Consider the following 24,094-nt stretch of genomic DNA (forward strand, 5'->3'; position numbering starts at 1 on the left):
GGTTTCCTCTGATAGGTCTGCTGTGAATCTAAGGGATGCTCCTTTGTATGTGATTTCCTTCTTTGCTCTTGCTGCTTGCAGTATTGTGTCTCTATCGGCAGTATTGATCATTCTAATTATGATATGTCTTGGAGTGTTTTTGTTGGGGTCTCTTTTAGCTGGCACCCTTCGGGCTCCTTGAACCTGAATGGCTGCATTGTGCAGCTCTGGGAAGTTTTCAGCAATGATTTGTTTGACGGTGTTTTTCCCTATAAGGATACCCATGACATTCTTCAAAGAAATGGAGCAAACACTCCTGAAATTTATATGGAACAATAAGCCCCCACGAATAGCTAAAGCAATTCTTGGGAAAAAGAAAATGGGAGGAATCAACCTCCCTGACTTCAAACTCTACTACAAGGCAGTAATAATTAAAACAGCATGGTACTGGAACAAAAGCAGAGCTGCAGACCAATGGAACAGAGTTGAATATACTGACATTTCCTCCCAAATATATAATCATCTAATTTTTGATAAGAGGGCAAGAAAAGTGAAATGGAGCAGGGAAAGTCTCTTCAATAAACTGTGCTGGCAAAATTGGATGGCTACATGCAAAAAAGTGGGCTCAGATCTCTGCCTAACACCATGCACAAAAGTAAGATCAAAATGGATTTATGACCTCAACATCAGACCAGAATCCATAATGTTTATTGAAGACAAAGTCGGCAAAACTCTCCATGATATTGAAGCTAATGGTATCTTCAAAGATGTCACACCACTGGCCGAGCAAGTGAAAACAGAGATAGACAAATGGGACTATCTTAAACTAAGAAGCTTCTGCACCTCAAAAGAAACATTGACCAAAATACAAAGACAGCCTACAGAATGGGAAAGGATATTCACCAAGTACACATCCGACAAGAGGTTGATATCAAGGATATACAAGGTACTGGTTAAACTCCACAAGAAGAAATCGCCCAACCCCATCAAAAAATGGGGTGAGGAAATGAATAGAAACTTTCGCAAAGAATAAATTCGAATGGCAAAAAGGCACATGAGAAAATGCTCTACATCACTAATCATCAGAGAGATGCAGATCAAAACCACAATGAGATATCATTTCACACCACAGAGACTGGCCCACATCCACAAGAACAAAAGCAACCAGTGCTGGCGCGGATGTGGCGAGAAAGGGACCCTCCTTCACTGCTGGTGGGAATGCCGGCTGGTCCAACCCTTTTGGAAAACAGTATGGACAACTCTCAAAAATTTAGAATTTGATCTGCCATTTGACCCAGCTATAGCACTCCTGGGAATATATCCCAGAGAGGACAAAAGGTATAGTCGAAGTGACATCTGCAATTGTTTGTTCATTGCAGCACTCTTTACAATAGCCAGAATCTGGAAAAAACCTGAGTGCCCAAGAACAGATGACTGGTTAAAGAAACTTTGGTACATTTACACAATGGAGTACTATGTAGCTGTTAGAAAAGATGAAGTTATGAAATTTACATACAAGTGGTACTACATGGAAAGTATCATGTTAAGCGAAATGAGTCAGAAAGAGCGGGATAGACACAGAAAGATTGCATTTATCTGGGGAACATAAAGCAACAAAAAGGGAGATTAACACCCAGGAATGGCTGAGATTAGTACCAGGAATTTTGCTCCATGAATGGAAGGCCAGCCACAGGCTCTAGTTGAAAAGGAAGCTCAGATAGAGAAGAGAGTACCAAATGAAGGGTGTTGTGAGGGCCCTCCCAGGGTGGGAGAAGCATGCTAAAAGTAGTCGATAGACCAAACATGATTGCCACTCAAAGCCTCTCTTTCAAAACACAGTACCCAAAAGAAGAGAGAGAGAACAAGGGGGAATAATACCCTGCCACAGAGGCAGGATGGGACGGGGGGGGGGTGTGGGTGGGGGGGATGCTGGGACCCGTGGGGATGGATGACGGGCACTGGTGGAGGGATGGGTACTTGATCATTGTATAACTGAAACCCAAGCACAAAATTTGTTAGCCTATAACTGTACCTTATGGTTTTTCACTAATAAAAAAAGAAAAAAAAAGGCAGAATGAGATACGCTGGGACCAATCCCTGGTCTAGAGGTGGTCTCTGATGGACAGAACAGAACGATGGGGTACCCAGGCTTCCCACATGTGGCTGTGCTTATTTTTTTCAAGATTACCGATACTGCTCTCCAAATTCAGAATTCTGTTGCTATGGTTCGCTATTGTATTCTTTAGCTCCTTCAATTCTATTCGTATAGATTCTTTCATACTTTGAATAAATTCTTCCTTGGGTTGATTGAATTTCTCTTCCAGTGATTTTTTTTAATTCCCATCTCCAGTGATTGCTTAGTTTTCACTGTCATCACATGGAATGTTGATTTGAGGTCCTCCTCATCCAATCTTGAGAATTTGTAGGAAACTCAGGACTTACTTGAACTTCTGTCTCTGTCTGCCAGTACAGCTGAATTCCTTGATTTGGCCATTGTTCTCAGGGTTTCGTGGTTGCTGACAATGTAACTTCACATTCCTGATAATTATTTTAGTACTGACCTGTTTGCTATTGTACACTAACAGCCTACTCTTTATGCCTCCAGTATCTGGACTAGTTCCATCACTCTGTTAAAGTTCAGTGGGGCATGCAGGTGTAAATTCCTCCTTTTCAGCTGCTAGACCTTTTAGGGGAACACTAAAAATAAGACCCCGTGATTTCCCACCTGCCTTTTGAATGTGTGAGATTGGTGAAGGACAATAGTCCCATGGGTGCTGTATGGTCCCTGGAGCTGACTTTTCCCTGACGGTGCTGGGTTGGGGAGGGTTGGGGGTTGGATTTCCCACCTGGACAGCTTACCTGGACTGGCAAAATTTAAATTGGCAGCAACTCCTGTTACTGTATGTCAGGTAGGGACAGGTGCAGGCAGAGACTCTCCAAGGGGTCTTCCTGTTCTTAATGTTCTATAATAGTCATGTAGCTCAGTATTTATTTTACTTACTGATAAAATCCTACATTTTTATTATGATATTGATCTTTTAGACATAATGAAAGAAAACCAGAATAGTATGCTACCTATAATTGAAAAATATTGTTTTCTGTCATTAGCTTTAGATATTTTTCTTTTCTATCCTATTCCTAAAAAATGCAATCTAGGACCTCATTTAAATTTCTTTCTGATTTTTCATTGCTTTATTGCCTTTTATCTCTTTCCAGCAGCTCCTACTATCATGGAATTGGTATCTATCTATCTATCTATCTATCTATCTATCTATCTATCTATCTATCTACCTACCTATCTATATAGAGAGAGATATGTTTATGATCACCATGGTTGTGAAATAAAAAATAAAACTTATTTATATCTGCCATAGAGTAGACATACAAAAATAATAGTGAAAATGTATTTAAAATAATATTTAGGTGAAAAATATTTTTTGGTTCACATCCAGCTGTGTTTGGGTTTATTCCTGTCTTTGTGCTCAAGATTCATTCCTGGTGGTGCTCTGGGAACCATATGTGGTGCCAAGACCATGCAAGTTTGACTACATACAAGTAAAATGCCTTACCCAGTACATAGTCTTTTAAATCTATCATTTAGCTTTTAATTTGCAAGAGGAATGCATACTATTTTATCAAAAGGTTGCCAAACAATAAAAACAATAGAGGAAGTAATGCTCATCTTTTCAAATAATACTTTTTAAAAACAACTTTTTTCCTGTATTCTGTCATTTCCCCCCTCATAATTGTTTTTGAATAGTATATTGAATATATTTACTTATGAGCTACTTTATTATTATTTTTTAAAAGTTTTTTATTAGTGAATCACCGTGAGGTACAGTTACGGATTTACAAACTTTCGTGCTTATGCTTCAGTCATACAGTGCTCGAGTACCCATCACTTCACCAGTGCCCATTCTCCACCAAGATGATCCCAGTATCCCTCTCTCCCCCCAAGCATCCCCCAACCCGAACCCGACTCTGTGGCAGGGCATTCCTTTTATTCTTACTCTCATTTTGGGTGTTGGGGTTTGCAATAGAGGTTGAGTGGCCAACATGTTCAATCTATAGCTTACTTTCAGCACGCATCTCCCTTCCCAAGCGGGTCCTCCATACATACTTTACTTGGTGTTCCCTTCTCTATCTGAGCCGCCTTTTCCTCCAACATGGAGGCCAGCTTCCAAGCCATGGAGCAAACCTTCTGGTACTTATCTCTACTATTCTTGGGTGCTAGTCCCCATTCTGTTACTTTATATTCCACAGACGACTGCAATCTTTCTATGTCTGTCTCTCTCTTTTTGACTCATTTCACTTAGCATGATACTTTCCATGTTGATCCACTTACAAGTTAAAGTTCATGACTTCATCTCTCCTGACAGCTGGATAGCATTCCATTGTGTAGATGTACCAAAGTTTCTTTAACCAGTCATCTGTTCTTGTGCACTTGTTTTTTTGTTCCAGATTCTGGCTATTGTAAACAGTGCTGGGCTGGAGCGATAGCACAGTGATAGGGCATTTGCCTTGTGCGCAGCCAGCCCAAGGCAAATGAGCCGGGTTCAATTCCTCCGCCCCTCTCGGAAAGCCCAGCAAGCTACTGAGAGTATCTCGCCCACATAGCAAAGTCTGGCAAGCTACCCGTGATGCATTCGATATGCCAAAACACAGTAACACGAAGTCTCAAAATGGAGACATTACTGGGCCCACTTGAGCAGATCGATGAACAACAGGAGGACAGTGACAGTAGCAGTAAACAGTGCTGCAATGAACATATGAGTGCAGATGTCACTTTGACTATACTTTTTTACCTCTCCGGGATATATTCCCAGGAGTGGTATTGCTGGGTCAAATGGGAGCTCAATTTATAATGTTTTGAGAAGCGTCCATACTGTTTTCCAAAAGGGCTGAACCAGTTGGCTTTCCCACCAGCAATATAGAAGATTTCCTTTCTCTTCACATCCATTCCAACACTGGTTGCTTTGTTCTTTTGAATGTGTGCAGTCTCTGTGGTGTGAGGTAGTATCTCATAGTATTGTTTTGATCTGCATTTCTCTGATGATTAGTGATGAAAACAAGGAAACACTGGATTTGAAGGAAGAAATAGAAGATAGAGGGCTAAAAATAGACCTATACAGGGTTTTACACCCCCAAATAAAGAATACACATTCTTTTTCAGTGGACATGGAAAATTTTCCAAAATAGACCACATTCTGGGTCACAAAACATTCCTCTACAGAATCAGGATAATAAAGATTGTATTAACTACCTTTTCAGACCACAATATACTGAAGTTAGAAGCTAATCACACAAAAACGCAGAGAATCAAATCAAACAACTGGAAATTAAACAACTCATTGTTGAACAATGAGTGGGTCAGGGAGGAAATCAAGGAAGAAATCAAAAGATGGCTGGAAACAGAGAGAATGAAGACACGAGCTACCAGAACCTATGGGATTCAGCTAAAGGCTTGTTAAGAGGAAAATTTATAGCTTTGCAAGCATTCCTCAGGAAGGAAGAAAGGGCCTACATAGATAACTTTTCTTCACAGCTCAAGATCTTATTAGCTACTTTAAAATATAGCACTGTAGCACTGTTTTCCTATTGCTCATCAATTTGCTTTAGCGGGCACCAGTAACATCTCCATTGTGAGACTTGTTGTTACTGTTTTTGGCATATTGAATACGACATGAGGATCTTGCCAGGCTCTGCTGTGTGGGCCAAATAGTCTCAGAAGCTTGCCGGGTTCTCCAAGAGGGATGAAGGAATCAAACCCGGTTTGTCTGTGTGTAAGGCAAACACCCTACCTGTTGTATGAATTATATATTTTTGCTTTCTTTGTTTCAGAAACTTCTACTAGAATTTTTAGGTATATGGTTTTATTAAGCAACAGGATGACATTTATCTACACAACAAAATTTGAGGTGATGACCTTATATTTCCTTATATTTTAGTTTAATGATCACTTTAGAACATTGATATATTTTCAAATATTAATATTTCTAAGTAACATCAAATAAATTCAATACATTAGATTCCCTATAAATTTTAGGTATATAAATAATCTGGACTGGATCGATAGCACAGGGGGCAGGGCGTTTGTCTTGCATGCGACTGACCCGGGTTTGATTCCCTCATCCCTCTTGGAGAGTCCAGAAAGCTACCAAGAGTATCCTGCCCGCATGGAAAAGTCTGGCATGCTTCCCTTGGCATATTCAATATGCCAAAAACAGTAACAAGTCTCACAATCAAGATGTTACTGGTGCCCGCTTGAGCAAATTGATGAACGATGGGAGGACAGTGCTACAGTGCTGTATAAAATCATCTAGTTTCCTCATAATTTCCTTAGGATAAAACCTTAGAACTAAAATCATAGAAACAAAGATACATATACTTTATAATTTAACGTTTTATTTTGCCAAAAATTCTTTTTTTTTCACTCTTGCCACTTTAATGAAAGATCTATGCAAGACAAAAACATCCATTTTTGTCTTAATATAAAAATAATTGCTTTCCTGAAAATATTAAGCAGATAATAAATGGACATCTGTCAAGAATTTTGGAAGGAGTCGTATTGAATGGCAGTTTATTTAAATAGGACCATTTCAACTTTCAAATTTGTAAAGACACTTTTCTGTTACCCCTTCCTCAGTTCTTAATTCTCTCAAGATGAGGTTTTATAAAGACTTGATATTAATACTAAGCTCTCTGGTTTCTATTTACAAATTCTCATCAGGTCTTATATTTAAGCAAATAAAAATACATTTTTTCAAGACTAAGTTATTTCTAAACCTGGTTCAGTTTTATGGCCATACTAATGATCCCACAGGTGGGGATATTTTTAAAATTATATGTTTAGCACCTTGATAAAGCTAATTGTATACTTTTGTGTGTGTGCTGAGAAATGAAATACATGGAGTGAATGCTAATCCCTGTGAGATTAGAATCACTGTGAGAAACTTTTCTGAAATGTTCATCATGAGAATACCAATCTTAATAATAAAAGTTAGAAAAACAGTGTGCTATAATAAAGTTGGTGAGTTTATTTCACTGTGCTCTTGCACTGAAGTCTTCCAAGACCAGCATGACTATTTGTATTTTAGGTTAATGTAAGATAAAGTGTTTAATCAAAAGATTGACTATTTCATAATTAAATTGCCAGTGAGCACAGTGGTAGTGGGGTTCATTTTGTAAAAATTATTGACACAAGTATGGTGCCGCAATATAATGCATGTATAAAATGAACAAGAACATAAGTTTTTGTCTTTGAACACTGTACGATCAATATTCTATTACCACGATGCTGGTTTTGCGGCATTGTAGCTAAATTAGTGTGTCAGGTTTAGAAATGCTTAAACCAGACATTCAAGTAATGAGGATGATATAAGAATTCTAATTATTTTCTCACCTATAATGCATTTAAATATTTTCCAGTGTTTTAGAAATGATTATTACTTCAAATGTCATTTGAATATTTATTCATAATCAATATCTATAAAAATAATAGGATAAAAGGAATAATAATCTATAGGATATAATAAATATGTTGATTTGTATTATTGCAGATGAAATTGTGAGGAAAAATCCTATAGTTCAATAATAGTAATTATCACATTTGTGTGGGGCTTTAGAGGTAATATCTAGTACATATTAATCTACAATTTTATGTAAATGCAAAACCTTAAAAGTATGTAAATGTAGAGTATTTAAAAATTTAAATAGAATATGAAAATGTTACTTAAAATATTAATAACATTACATAATAAGGTGAAAATGTTTAAGTTATATGTTACCAGTTTGTATAATCCTTTAACCAGAGATACACTAAGAAAAAAAGAAAATACAGTAGCATGTTAATATAAATGTGTGTGTATAATGGCAATTTTATGTTATGACAGTAGTTAACATGTCACCTTCAAGTAAACATACTGTTATGCACTTAAAACATTTTAATAATTTACTACTAATTATTAGCATACATTACTAATGGTGTGTGCTATATTCTAGTAAAATCTGCATTTTATGTTTTTATTAATGGGAGTTTAAGAAGCTTACATATATACTTTTATGATACTTTCCTCCAGCATTTTAAACATTTTGCTACTTTGCCTACATTTTATGTTTATTTTAATGTATGTGTGTGGGGACATTGGGTTTTGGGATCATACCCTGTGGTACCTGTTCTATACTCAGGAGAGTCTCTTAATGGTGCTTGGGGGATCATGTATCGTGCTGGGATGGAACCAGTTTTGGCTGCATGCAGTTATAAAATGTCTTGAACTTTGTCTTATTTCCAGATTGTAGAATAAATTTAGGAATTAATATTTGTATGTATTTCTGAGAAGTAGAACTGAAGTAAATTTAGAATACTAAGTAGGGGGCTGGAGAAATAGTAAAGCAGTTAGGGTGCTTACTTTGCACATGGCAGAACCCAGGTTTTACCTCCAGTACTACTCCCAGCATCCATCTGAGCACCGGAGCACCTCCAGAAGTGATTCCTGAGTATAGAACAATGAGGAAGCCCTGAGCATCACTAGGTATGCTCAATGCGCCCTCTGGCTCCCTCAGACACACACTTAAATCAATGCTCAATTGTGTGTTCTATTTTTATTTTTCAAGTGGAATGACTAGTGAGATTAAATAATGGCAACTCGATTTTAAAGACACCACCAAAGATACATATTAGAATAACTTTTTTCTGAATTGAATAAAAAATGTTTGTTGTATATGACAAGTATTAGAAATTTTTTCATACAACGTAAGACACATAAATACTCTTGCTGAACTTGCAGATAGCTATGAGAACAAATTTGGTTGATCATGTGAAAAAATGACTTGTATATTTTATTTGGACCTATTTTTCTTTCAAGATAGAAATCCTAAATTTTTACTTAAAATATTTATTTATTTATTTAAATGTAGAAAAATGTCACAGCTCTTGATACAATTATAGAATTATATGTACATATATGCATATATATGCATATATTTTCTTACAGTTTGAAACACTAGTATTCCAACATGGGAGAGAAAAAAAGCACCAAAAAATGGGAGTTATATGTCGGCAAACTTACTTATTTCAGAAAGGATTACCTCTCACACAATGAAGTATTACTAATTAACTTCAACTTGGAAAATTCATGTGATATTTGGATATTATATACACAAAAAATTGTGTCTTGGTGACTATAGTGATTTACTTTTGATTCTTCTGTATAAGAAAAGTGTTTGTCTCAATGCCTCTTTTGCAAATCACAGCACTCAAAAGGAGAGAGAGAACAAAAGGGAATGCCCTGCCACAGAGGCAGGGTGGGTTGGGGGGATGGATGAGTGGGAGGGATACTGGGATCATTCGTGGTGGAAAATGGGAACTGGTGGAGGGATGGGTACTCAATCATTGTATGACTGAAACCCAAGCACAAAAATTTGTAAGTCTACAACTGTAGTTCATGGCGTTTCACTAATAAAAATTAAGAAAAAAAGGTGTTTGCATTACAGTTGAAATTCTAGATAGAGCATGTTTGCTTTTTTTGGAAGCTTGTCAAGGTATAATCTTTTATTCTCAGTTCCAAAGCACCAAAGAAATCTCAATTATCTCTCTTGACAGTTCTCCCAGGATTCTGAAAACCATATATATATATATACTGGAGCGATAGCACAATGGTAGGGCATTCGCCTTGCACGCAGCAAACATGGCCAACCCGAGTTCAATTCCTCCGCCCCTCTCAGAGAGCCCGGCAAGCTACCGAGAGTATCTCACCTGCATGGCAGAGCCTGGAAAGCTACCCGTGATGTATTCGATATGCCAAACACAAAAACAACAAAGTCTGCAATGGAGACGTTACTGGACCCGCTTGAGCAAATTGACGAACAACGGGAGGACAGTGACAGTGATATATACACATACACATATACACACATATACATGTGTGTATGTTTATCATGGTCAATATAACACTCTTATTATGATTGCTTGGATGATAGATGATAGAAAATTTAAGGCTTAAGCTTCTTTTCAAAGATTAACATGAAAGCAATATATTGTTTCCTTTAGAAATAAAATGTAAGAAATTGTGCTTGATAAATCAGAAGGTGAAAATGCCTTGTAATCAGAAGAATTAAATATTTAGTGTCAGAGAGATAGTGTGGAAGATGTCATATACTTTGTCGTTTCAGGAACTGAAAGTTTTGATTATCCAGAATTTTTTTCAAAACTTCGTTACAGGAGAGTACATTTGTGGAAGTTTGGGGGAGAGGGTTTGTGTTTGAGATCTAAAGAGATAATATGGGATAGTGTCATGGCCAGTTTTCTGACAGGAACCTGACTGTAATTTTAAATTCTAGAGTCCAATTTGGCAACAGGAGACTGAGCTCTCAGCTTCAGAAACCACATATAGACTGGTGGTCTGCACATGCTTAACCAAAGTCTGCTGTGGCCCATGGCAGTACAGGTGGCTTATGTCTACTGGACATCAACATTATATGGTGAAAGATGACAGATCTGTGCATTTATTGTTACTCCAGGAACATCACATGGCAGAGAGGTTGTGTAAGTGCCAGGATCAATAACTGCTTTGCTGGGGCCGAAGGTGGGGATGAAGTTTGTAATTAAAAAAACGTGATTTCTTTGTCACAAAGACTCTGTATACTGAATAGTGCTTAGCCTTGAGATGAATTCTGAGGAATTTATAGGATGGGCTTTATGATTGGGTAAGGGACCACGTCCAATTCTTAATCTGTCACAGTGGGTCCCATGAATTACTTGGCAGTACAAAATAGTGAATTTCTATTTTAACAGATCGTGTCCACAAGGCTGCATCAACATGACTGCATAAAAATAAAAATGTCAAAATTCTCACATCAGCTGGTGCTATGGTAAATCAGAACTGTGAGGCTGCCTCTCCATATAGTAAATCCATTGTTCTATGAGTTCCATAATTCTTCTTTACCAACTATCAGATGAATAAACAAGCCTTTATAACAGAACATGCATATACAATTTTGCTCTGGTCAAATGCCCTTAAAAGACCTGGTACAGAATACCAGTGATTATTTAAATTTTTTTTAAAAACTATTTCCTTAAGTGAAGTAGATACAATATTCTAAAATGAGCATTTTGTTATCTGTTTTGGTTCTCATGTTAGTATAAGCAGAAATAAAGGAGTGGAAAGACTAACGCACTTTTAGTTTATACCTGAGTTTAACAAGTCCTGTATACAAGTCATTTGTAACTATCTTATGACACACAAAATTTTAAATTCAATCTTACATTTGAAAAGCTCCTCAACTTTCATTACCCATGAAAAACGAAAGAGAACATAAAGTAGTTATTAGCAAAAGAGACCTTCTCAATGGTCTATGGTTTATTATATGAAATATTTTAAGAAGAGCAAAATAATTCTATTATGAAACAAACCCATTTTAAGAAGAAATGCATAACAGGATCAAATAGGGCCTTTCTTTCTTTCCTGATCCTGCTCTTGGGATCCTTAAAGCTGTTCTGCTGTAAAATTAAATTAGTAGTTTCCTTTAGGAAAAAGGTTGGGTTAGAGATTTTCTTTTGATAAATTACTTTGGGGAATTTGCTCTGGGAGAAACCTTAATTATTTGCTTCATAAAAAAATTCTCTCTAGCATTTTTGCTCCAGGGAAAAAATTCTTTAAGAAGGAAATTTTTCTGAGAATTCATATAGAACGCTCCCCTAAATATGCAATGAATATGAAAAAGCTGGGTAAAGAACTCTATTTTCCCTCCTGTCAAATGGATTTGTTTTTTTACTCAAATGACAACAAACGCTTTGCCCAAGTTAATCTTGTAATATGTTAACTCATCAACATAATCTCTTTTTCATAGAGAAACCTACACATTTCTGAAGTTTGGCACACTCCTATAACCACACACAGACACACACACACATACATACACACACACCACACAAACTTTTATGTCTTAAAGATGTTAGGTGATAATAGCAAGGCCAGAAGCTGTTGAAGACGGACCTGGTGAAGAGTTGGTGTTTCCATTGATTGACAATTAAAAAGGGAGTGACTTTCCTGGTTTTCAGTGTATACATCTCTAAAAATGAGGATTTACTTCATAGATTGGTTTTATGAGAAAAAAATGTGGTCATGGTCATAAGAGAAGCTGACAAATAGTTCTTATAGTAAAACTATAATTAAACTAATAATATTTATGAAAATTCATACTTTTTATAGGTGGACAAGATTAGAAATAATTTACAAAAAATCCTTGCATGGCATGGATTTCAAATTTTTAAAAAACTACATTTTTTAACAAAAATTTAAATATTCTAAAGACTTTCATGAGTATTTATTGTGTAAATAGAATAAAAGCAAAGACCAATTTCTTGCAATGAAAATTAAATTTTTAAGTAGATACCAGATTGTTTTTTTTTTATACCAGATTGTTTTAAGACTTCAGACTCAAGTATTTTAAGTTCTTGAAAAATGCTTATTTCCCTTTTTTCTTTATTCTGTCAGTCTATCTCCCATCTACCAAATACTATTTGAAGATCCTGGGTTAGGTAGTATGTTAAAGAAAAAGAAACCAGTGCTTGATAAAGCATGTTGAATTTTAAACAAATTTGTTTGAGCTGTGTTTCCTTTGTCTCCTCTTTAGGCTTCTCACCCATCCACTTGAACTCATGTTGACTTTTTATTGACTCAATTCTACTCAATCTTGAGGGACTACATTAAGATCTTTCTTCTCCAATGAAATAATATATGTTGCTCCAGCTCTAATAGTTTCACTTACTATATTTATATTTTTAATTTTTATTTTGGGGCTGGAGTGATAGCACAGTGGGTAGGGTGTTTGCCTTACAAGCGGCCAATATGGCCCACCCGAGTTCAACTCCTCCGCCCCTCTCAAAGAGCCCGGCAAGCTACCAAGAGTATCTCGCCCGCACAGCAAAGCCTGGCAAGCTCCCCATGACGTATTCAATATGCCAAACACAGTAACAAGTCTCACAATAGAGACGTTACTGGGCCCGCTGGAGCAAATTGATGAACAAGGGGAGGACAGTGACAGTGATTGAATCACCATGAGATAAATAGTAGCAAAGTTTTTCATGGTTGGGCTTCAGTCATACAATCTTCCATCACTCATCTATTCACCAGTGTACATTTCCCTTCACCAATGTCTCAATGTCTCATTCCCCCACCACCACCAGCCCACCAGCCTACCTCTTTTGCAGACACTTTTCTTCTCTCTCTCTCTCTCTCTCTCTCTCTCTCTCTCTCTCTCTCTCTCTCTCCTCCTTCTCATTCATTTGCTCTCACTCTCACTCTTGGTCCTGCTCTATACTTTTAAAACCATCATTTTGCATTTATTATATGTTCATCTGTGTGATTAATAATGATTTATTGTGTACTTGAGTTCAATTCATCCATCCATTCATCCAAGCATTCATTTATCAAATGCATACTAAGCATAATTGTGTGCCAGATATAGAATTCTAGATGATAGGTGTGCAATGGAATCCTAATACCTACTTCTGTGGAATTTTTTGTGCTTATTTACAGTCTTTTGCTTTAGAATATTGTTCACTGGATGAATGTACAGTCTCAGGATGTGTTCATGCACTTTTGAACTGAGATGTAAAAGAAATGCATATCTATTACAAGCCCCCAGTTTTTATTTCAAAATTCTTGAGATTCAGAAACTGAATTTCTTGTAATTCATATATTTCTTCTCTGACTGCCCACATCTTCCTAATATGCCTTGCCTGGGGTTATGTCTTACTTCTGAAGTGTTTAGTGAGAGACCACTAGTGTTTAGTTGGCATCTGGAGAGGGGTTGCTGTAGGTTTTGCTGTCATATAGACATTTAAGCCTCTGATGAAGAAGTGATACTTGCTCCACCAACAGATCATTGGTCCAGAGTTGGATTGAACATGTTTTACTCACCTGACTTCAGCCAGAATATCAGGTTGCTGTTTTTTTCTCATTCAATTTTGGGTACAGATGGTCATTCTCTGCCTCTATGACCCACACATGTTATAAACTCACAGGCTGCTTAAAAGCTTAGGTCTAGACTTACCATCAGGAAGCCATTTATTATCTGGACCTTCATTTTGGAGGATCTGCTTTGAACCTGATGCAGAGGTCTACCTCTATCCTCCTTCTGTTTATCTCTCATCTCTCTCTCCCTCTCTCTCTCCCTCTCTCGTTCTCTCTCTCTCCCCCCCCACCCTATGCTCTCCCTTTTCCTCTCTGCCGTCAGTTATTAAATACAACTGACAAACAGTAAAATACATACATTTCAAATATATAATATTTTTGATGTCTGCATACATCCAAGAAAAACATTATGATCAAATTAATAAATAGGGTCTGTAGGTAGAGTAAAAGGACCAGCAAGAGTGGTATTAAGAAGAAAACTTATTAGGAAATAAGAAAGGACCTGCATAAATGACCTAACAGCACAGCTTAATAAACTGGAAAATGATCAACAAAAGGAGTCCAAAGCAGAGAAGATGAAGGAAATTGTAAAAATTAAAGCAGAAATTAATAAATTAAAGTTAAAAAAGTAATACAATCAAAATGATTAACAAAAATCAAGATATTGAAGAGATGAGTTTTTAAAAAATAAATCAATCATTAACAAAACTCACAATGAAAGAAAAAGAGAACCTTAATTAACAGAATTAGAAATGAAAAGGGAGACATCACAATAGATACCGTAGAAATTCAAAGGATCATCACAGATTGCTTTGAAAATCTTTATGCCTGAAATAAGAGAACATAGAAGAAATTAATAAATTCTTGGACTCTTCTAACCACCCAAGTCTGAACCAAGAAGATAAAGAACATCTGAACAGCCCTATCATTATCTAGGAAAATAAAATGGTAAACAAAATTCTCCCAAAATTGAAAGCCCAGGTTTAGATGAACTCACTAGTGAGTTCCTTCAAACCTTTTAAGAATACCTACTGCCAATTCTATTCAGGTTCTTTAAGGAAATTGAAGAAAGAGAAACATTCCCAAACATTATCATTTCTATGAAGGAGAATTCCAGAGTGATATCACTAATCAACGTAGATGCAAAATCCTCAACAAAATACGAGCAAATGGAATCCAACAACTCTTTCAAAAGATCATACACTGTAACTGAGATTCATCCATGGGATTCAAGGATGGTTTAACAAATGCAAGTCAATCAATGTAAGATATCATATTAACACACAAAAAAATAAAAATCATGTTATCAAATCAGGAGATGCAGAGAAAGCATTTGATAAGATCCAGCACATGAATGATGTTTATTGATTAAAACTTTCAATAACATGGAAACTGAAGGAAGGACTTGAAATTCAATGAACTGAAATCTTTCCACTAAGATGATTTCCTTAACGTATAACAGTCATTTACCACAAGCCAACAGCAAAGATTATAATGATGGTGAAAAACCAAACACCTTCCCAATAAGATAAGGCACAAAACAAGGCTGCCCACTCTCTCAACATTTCTATTCAATAAATTATTGAAAATATTTACCATAGCAATTTGGCAAGAAAAAATACTGAGGGCATCCACATGGGAAAGGAAGAAATCAGGCTCTCACTTTTTTACAGATGACATGATACTATATTTAGAAAACCCTAAAGATGTTACAAAAAAATTTCACAGAAGCAATAGATCTGTATAGTAAAGTGGCAGACTACAAAATTAATATGCAGGGGTTTATTATCTATTGATATTGTGTATAAGCTGGAGTGATAGCATAGCGGGTGATAGCAAGGGCATTTGCCTTGCACGTGGCCCACTTGGGTTCCATTCCTCCATCTCTCTCAGAGAGCCTGACAAGTTGGGAGAGTATCCCGCCTGCACAGCAAAGCCTGGCAAGCTCCCCGTGGGGTATTCAATATCCCAGAAATAGGAACAAAAAGTCTCACAATGGAGATGTTACTGGGGCCCTCTCGAGAAAATCGGTGAACAACGGGAGGACAGTGCTACAGTGCTAAGATATTGTACATTTCCTTGTTTTATTTCTTAGTGCACTACAATTGAGTGAAATGATCTGATATTTGCTCTTCTTCTTTAACCTATATTATTCAACCTGAGATCCTTTTTTTTTCCTTTTGGGTCACACCTGGCGATGCACAGGAGTTACTCCTGGCTCTGCACTCAGGAATCACTCCTGGAGGTACTTGGGAGACCATATGGGATGCTGGGAATTGAACCCAGGTTGACCACATGAAAAGCAAACGCCCTACCCACTGTGCTATTGTTCCAGCCCCAACCTGAGATTCTTTAGCTCCATCCATGTTGCAGTAAACTGCATGATTTATTTTCTTATGATTGCATAGTATTGAAGTGTGTAAAAATACCCACATATTAGTAATTGTCATTTGTTTGTCATTTATTTTGTTTCCATATCTTGGATATTATACTAAGTGCCATAATGAACATAGGTTGATATATATCTTTTTGACGTTATTTTTTGTGTTTTTTGAGTTAGATTCCAAGAAGTAGAAACACTTGGTCATATTATAGCTCTTATTTAAAAAAATATCTTTTTATAAAATAATAGGGCTCTGATTTACATAGTTATTTATAGTTGGTTTTCTGGAGTACAATGTTCTAATACAAATCTCACCACCAGGTTGACTTTCTTCCACCAATGTCCTCACCTCCAATCTGACTCCTTGGCAGTCGTATTTTTAAGTTTTTTTTTTTATTGTAGTTTGTATCTCTTGCTTGTGTGTTTTGTTGGCTATGTGGTTTATATATTATGTCCATATATTGCATATACCAAATATATGCAATGTGTATTCCTGTACCACAATTCTACACCACTGATGTGCTCAAGGCACATGACCCCTAACCCTGTTACCTCTTATCTGTCTGAGTTCCCCCATACGCTACAGTTTTATTTCTTTCCTGTCGTTTTTGTTTTTACAATCAAAGGTGAAAGGTAATCTGGGTATCCACACTTTGAAACCATAGATCCCCGCCAGCTGTTATTCTTCTATATATCACAGATAAGCCTCAAACATTTTTCCATAGAAAGTGAACCAGGTGACATTCCCACAATTCCCACTAACAATGAAGAGTTTTCCTTCTTCAATCCATTCCCCTCAAACACAGACACACAGACAGACACACACACACACACACACACACACACACATACAAACACATTCATACACACACTAAGGTAAGGTAAAGGTAAAGGCCCTCCCGTTGATCGTCGATTTGCTCGAGCGGGCCCAGTAACGTCTCCATTGGAGACTTTGTTGTTACTGTGTCTGACATATCGAATACTCTAGGTAGCTTGTCGGGCTCTCCGAGAGGGGCGGAGGAATCGAACTCGGGTGGGCCATGTTGGCCGCGTGTAAGGCGAACGCCCTTCCCACTGTGCTATCGCTCTAGCCGCACACTAACACACACATTCTGTTTATTTCCAGTCTTTTTGATAGATCCCATTCCCATAGGTATAAGGTGATACCTAATAAGATGGTCCCCTAAAAAGTGATCATGATCACTTCTTTTCAATATGCTAGTTGTTGTCCATAAGCCCTTCTAATGAAAGTGTCTGGTCATCAGCTCTCATGTTTTTTTTTTTTTTTAACAGAGTTTTTAGTTTCTATGTTGCTGAGCTTTGGGAGTGCTATATATATTTTAATAATATTTTCTTCTCATATATTGTGTGCAAAATTTTCCTGAACAGGGATCTCAGATTGAGGCCATCAGGGCTGTTTTGGAGATGCACAAATACCAGTTAGGATTAAACCCACCCTCCAGCTTGTCCTGAGTGCTTCTGAAACCACTAAGTCATCTTCTGGGCTATGCTCCCTGGGGTTCAAAATAGCCTAACTGTTAGAATCACCTTGGTGCTTTCCTGGGGCTGAGGAGAACCCTCTCTGGACTACAGTTTGAACTCACTACCTTATGCTTGCCAGGTAAGCACTTTAAATCATTGAGCCATCTTTCAGGCCCCTGTACTTAAACTTTTAATCACTATACTTTATGTACATATATTATGTCATTTAATCCTTCTAGGACTTCTCATCATGAGTTATTATTCCTGTTTTATAGAAGAAAGAGTGTCAGAGTGATTAACTAATGAGTCCAAGCTCATAAATTTCATAATCTTAGTGGATTGAAGATTACATCTCTGACTTGTGTTGCAATAAAATCCATGCTTTTTAACCATAATACTTTAGTATTGAGAATGATAAATGTTGCACTTTTCTAACTCCACACTGAAGAAAGAAGATCAGAAAGTTTGATAAAATTTGGATGTGCAAAAATACTTCAATAAAATTACCATGTTGACTTTGCTCCAATTTATTATCATTAAATTATCTACATATTAAAATTTATGAACAGTTTTAACATAGTGAAGCAAGTTCAGATAAAATTGTTAGAAAATAAGCACTTTAAATCATTGAACTAAAATAAAATGTTTATGTCCTGCAAATTGAAAAGTAACTAGAGAAAAAACATCAAAAGACATCAAATTTTGGCAAATAAAAATGGGAAAAATTCAATTAAAATAGATAATTTTCAATTTCTTTTGAATTTTTCATACTGAAATATATAACTTAAAATATGGCCAATAATATATTTGCTTCTTTATATTTGCTTCAGTAAAATTCCTCATAAAAATGCAGCTAGTCCAAATACACATCTGACAAGGGGTTGATATCCAGGATATACAAAATACTGGTTAAACTCCACAAGAAGAAAACATCCAACCCCATCCAAAAATGGGGCAATGAAATGAACAGAAACTTTCTCAAAGAAGAAATCCGAATGGCAAAAAAGCACATGAGAAAATGCTCTACATCATTAATCATCAGGGAGATGCAGATCAAAACCACAATGAGATACCATCTCACACCTCAGAGACTGGCCCACGTTCAAAAGAACAAAAGCAACCGATGCTGGCGTGGATGTGGCGAGAAAGGGACACTCCTTCACTGTTGGTGGGAATGTCCACTGGTTCAGCCCTTCTGGAAAACAGTATGGACGATTCTCAAAAAATTAGAAATTGAGCTCCCATTTGACCCAGCAATACCACTCCTGGGAATATATGCCAGAGAGGCAAAAATGTATAGTCAAAGTGACATCTGCACTTGTTTGTTCATTGCAGCACTCTTTACAATAGCCAGAAACTGGAAGAAACCTGAATGCCCACGAACAGATGACTGGTTAAAGAAACTTTGGTACATCTACACAATGGAGTACTATGTAGCTGTTAGAAAAGATGAAGTCATGAAATTTACATATAAGTGGTACAGTATGGAAAGTATCATGCTAAGCGAAATGAGTCAGAAAGAGAGGGATAGACATAGAAAGATTGCATTCATCTGGGAGATATAAAGTAACAAAGTATGAGATTAATACCCAAGAATATCTGAGATCAGCACCAGGAGGATTACTCCATAACTTAGAGGCCAGCCGGGTATCCTAGAGGAAAGGGCAGTTCAGATAGAGAAGGGAGCACCAAATAAAGGATGTTTGGAGGATCCTCCCAGGAGGGGAGATGCATGTCGAAAGTAGACTATGGACTGAACATGTTTGCCACTCAATGCCTCTTTTGCAGACCACAACACCCAAAAGGAGAGAGAGAACACAGGGGATTGCCCTGCCACAGAGACAGGGGGGATGGGGGGAGGGGGGTGGGGAGATGTTATTCATGGTGGTAGAAAATGGGCACTGGTGGAGGGATGGGTATCTGATCATTGTATAATCGAAACCCAAGCACAAAAAATTGTAAATCTACAACTGTAAAAAAAAAAATAAAATAAAGGGAAAAAATTTAAAAAATGCAGCTAGTTTAGGACAAGTGAAAAAATATACCATAAAACATTCCTCCCCAATGTAATAAAATATTGGAAGTCATTTAAACGTACTTGTTTCAGTATTTTTAGCAGTTATGTGCAATTCTTTATGAGTGGATCTTTTTGTGGAAGCAAATCAAATTTGGTATGTGACCCTTGCACTTTAATAATATTGGACGTACAGCTGACTAAATAGAAAGTGTACCCTGTTTTGTTTAGAGACAAAATAAGTTGACTTCTATCCTGTGTGAACTCTAGATATAAAATTGCCTCACCCAGAAAAGATTAAGGAGCTTATTTTAAGGCCTAATGACAGTTAGAAACTGCCAACCACTTTGACCTCTGGGTCATAGAGGCATTGCTTCACAACCTCAGCCATAGACCCCCTTACTGGAAAACTACTCCAAGTCTAAAGCTGATTGAATTATGATTTCTGTTCATGCTCATTGTATGCTTTCAAGCAAGTTTGGGCAATAACTTGCATATGAACATTTAACAAATATAAACTGCAACTATAAAACATAAAAAATAAAATACTATAGAAAACAATGTATAGAAGTGTTGAGTACTATAGATTGGAATTGTGAAAGAAAACTTTTATATGTTATTTTATAAGATAAAAAGGAAGGCATAGAAGACATAATATCTGTCCTGAATTAACCTGGGTATTGTTACTTGAGAAAGCAGATAAAATCATTAGGTATGGAAGAATTGAGAGGGGGCAGGACTGAGCAACAATACTTCTACTATCTTTATTACAGTGACATTAAGTTTCAGATAGTCTATAATATATTAAATTTTTTTTTACAAAATGTTGGTTAGTATAGATTGTTTTAAAAAATGAATCATGAAACATCTGGCAAGTGCCTCTAGGGGTTTTAAACAAATCTTCTATTAGTCATCGATTTTAAAACCACATCTGGAGAATTGCATTTAAAGGGACTCATCTTTTTCTCTTTAATTTTTCCAGCCTCTTAGCCAGGTGTCTCATATAAATTATCTTATTTGTTTCCTATGAAACATGCTAGGTAAGTATTATGAATCCCATTTTATAGAACATTGCTCAGTGTTTAACTCACATATGGGTCTGAACCCGGTTCTGTTTAATTCCACAGTTTTATCCCTTCTATTTCCTCCACAGAGTGGCGATTTTTGGAAACCTGTTGTTCTTGTTTTTGTTATTATTAGCTACACCAAGTAATGCTCAGGGCATACTCTGGCCGCTGAACTCAGGGATCACTTCTGGTGTGTCTCAAGGGGTTATAGAGGGTACCAGATATCAAAGTCAATGGGCCCATCTCTAGCTCCCTAAATACTACAGCATATAGGGTGCCAGACTAGATACTACTGTATGCAAGGCAAGCGCCCAATAGGCTGTGGTATCTTTTCTGCTTCTGGGCATGATATGTATAGATGAGTCAACAGGAACAGATTGTGGAAAAGAACTCACAGCGGAAGTTACTATATGGACATGAAATGAAAGTAATGTCGGGGCTGAGTGATAATGTGGTGAATAGCTCTCTTGCCTTGCACATGCTTGACCCAGGTTCACTCCCCAGCACTCTGTATGGTCTCCTACAAGAAGTGATCCCTGAGTACAGAGCCAGAGGTACACCCTGAGGACTGCTGTGTCTAGCACTTTAAAAATAATTTTTTAAAAAAAATCTACAGACTTTTGTTAAGATTTGTGATCAGAGGAATAAGACAGAGTGAAAAATGTGAGCAAAGACGTTCTTTATTCACGCCAAGCACACCTACTGGTCGACCAGGGTCCCCTGCACAGCGGGCGACTCCATCTCCCTGCAAGCGTCCCCTTCCATCCCATTACTTGGTTTCGGACCTTCCTGCCCTGGACTGGCTTCCTTCCAGGACCTCAGGGTCATGTTGTTTTGTTTTGTTTTGTTTTTCTTGATCGACTTATCCCTTCCTTGCTGCCCTCACCTGCTAACTCTGAGTACCCAATTTGATTTCCTTTCCCTTTTTTAGGCTATAGCCTGCCCCTTTTCCTTCTATGGTCCTGCACCTTTCCTTATTCTTTTGCTTTCCCACAACGTATGCCAGTGATTGTGTTAGCTAGGTTAAAGATAAACCCGGATATCCTGTCCAATATGCCTGCTTAGCATTAAATCATTACAATGTGGGACTGGCTATTATGGAGTTCCTAATGTTAGTTTTGAAGCTATTCAGTTTATATTAAAAAAATAAATAAATGTCATGAAGTCTGGCTGGAGAGACAGTACAGGGGTTTAGGAACTTGACGCTACTTAGGTAGCGAATTCTGATTAGATCCATGTTACCACTTATGTTTTCCTGAGCACCACAAATAGTGATTCTTGAATATATAGAGCCAGTAATAATCCCTGAACACTTCCAGGTATAACAATTAAGTCATAAAGTCAACATGGGCGGTAGGTTCTATTCTCAGTGGCATATATAACAAAGATGTAAATGTACTTGGCGTGAAGGTGTCCTGAAAGAACAAACTAGAAGACACTATTATGTTGGAAAGAAGTCTAGATGCTATCAGTGAATGGACAGATCTAGGAAAATTATAGCTGTGGCTTAAGCACTTGATTGCTGGCCTAATACTGTCTGATGGATGTAGTTGCAAGAGCATGCAACTTTATAATAATTTAGCCTTGGCTGCCTATAGTTGGAAGTGAGTTTTGGGGAAGCAAAATGTATTTTCATTCCTCTTGGGAGTCTTGTGCACTGCATCAAATAGCCTAAATTAAAGGAATTGCATTAGCTTGTGTGTGTTGATAAAATTACTATTTAAAGCAAATACAGGACTTCAATTTTTCAGTAGAGGAGGGAATTAGAGATAGAAAATCAGTTAGCTGTGACACCTGCACAGAATCCTTTTTTGAAGTTCAGAGAGGAAATAAGTTATGTAAAAATGTGTTTTCCTTTTTCTTGAGAGACAAGTTAATGCTTTCGTCTAAATAAAAAGAAATAGGAATGTGTTGAAATCACTAAATAATGCGGTAATTTCCACATAGTCCAATTTACTCTAAGGAAAGAGACATTTCACTGAAAATTTCATAGTGAGGTGATTCAAATAAATGATGCAGGAATGCAAACAGTGGCAAAGAGTACGAACCTCTGAATGAGCTGGATAGGGAATGATATTAGGGAGCTCTTGGTAAGCAGGAGAAACAACAGTTCTAACTGGGAAAGTCAGTTATTTGCCAACCTGGAGAAGGGGATGTTTGAGGCTGAATATACAGAAATCTCCTGCCCCTGCGCCTGGCTGTTCTTGCCAGGGCCCCTTGGAGGGTGGTGGGTTGAGTTTCCTTCCCTGCCCCGAACAGATCCCCAGCAGCCGAAGACCTCCAGAACCAGCCACAACCATGCTGAGACCACTCTCCACAGGCATGAAGGTACTGGCAGAGGAACAAAGGTACGCAGGTCCCGGGGCTGAGATCTCCAAGCCTCCTTGGATCAGGGCTGATCACCCTCCATCCAGATCCTCCATCTTCCAGTAGGCAAGGGTCACACCCACCAACTGCCCCTCGGCGCCGTGTAATCCCATCAATGGCCAAGACCCAGAGACACAAAAAACCCAGCTCCCGGACATTTTATTATCCCATTCTTACTTTGGTCAACCTAGCTACTGAATATAACCTGCCCACATGGCAGAGTCTGGCAAATTCCCCGTGGCATACTCAATATGCCAAATACCAGTAACAATGATGGGTCTCATTCTCCTAACCCTGAAATAGCCTTGAATATGGCACTTTTTAAAATCTCAGAATTAGGATGAAGGAGACGTTACTGGTGCCTGCTCGATTCAATCAACGAACAACATGATGACTGTGATCATGATACAGAAATCAGATGTGGTCCATTAGTAATCCCAGGAGATGGTTTCGCAGAATGAAATCTAGAAGATCAAATATATCTGAGATGATGTTCCTTATTCCTCAGTCTTTCTGCTCTTTATTTCTTAAAGAAAAATTTCCCATTTACTTAAGTTTAAAAAACAAAAATACTTTATGTTTTACAAGTGATGTAGTTAAAAGGAATCACCATCCTATTTACATCCTTTGGGAGAAATTTTGTTATAATGTTTGGTGTGTTTATAGAAAGTCAAGGACAGAACTTGTATTTTTCCTCTAATGTGAGACTGATACCCAAAGACAGTAGAAGTGAGGAATAGGAAGACCGGTCCTTGATTGGAAGCTTGCCTCAAGTCAGGGCAGTGAGGACAGAGAAGGGACCACTACGAAATGATAGCTGGAAATGATCACCCTGGGAAGGAAGACAATGATGAAAGGAGGTAAAGTGATAAACACGATAGCATTT

Source organism: Sorex fumeus, unplaced genomic scaffold, assembly GCF_029834395.1.
Source record: "Sorex fumeus unplaced genomic scaffold, SorFum_2.1 ptg000054l, whole genome shotgun sequence".
Classification (NCBI taxonomy): Eukaryota; Metazoa; Chordata; class Mammalia; order Eulipotyphla; family Soricidae; genus Sorex; species Sorex fumeus.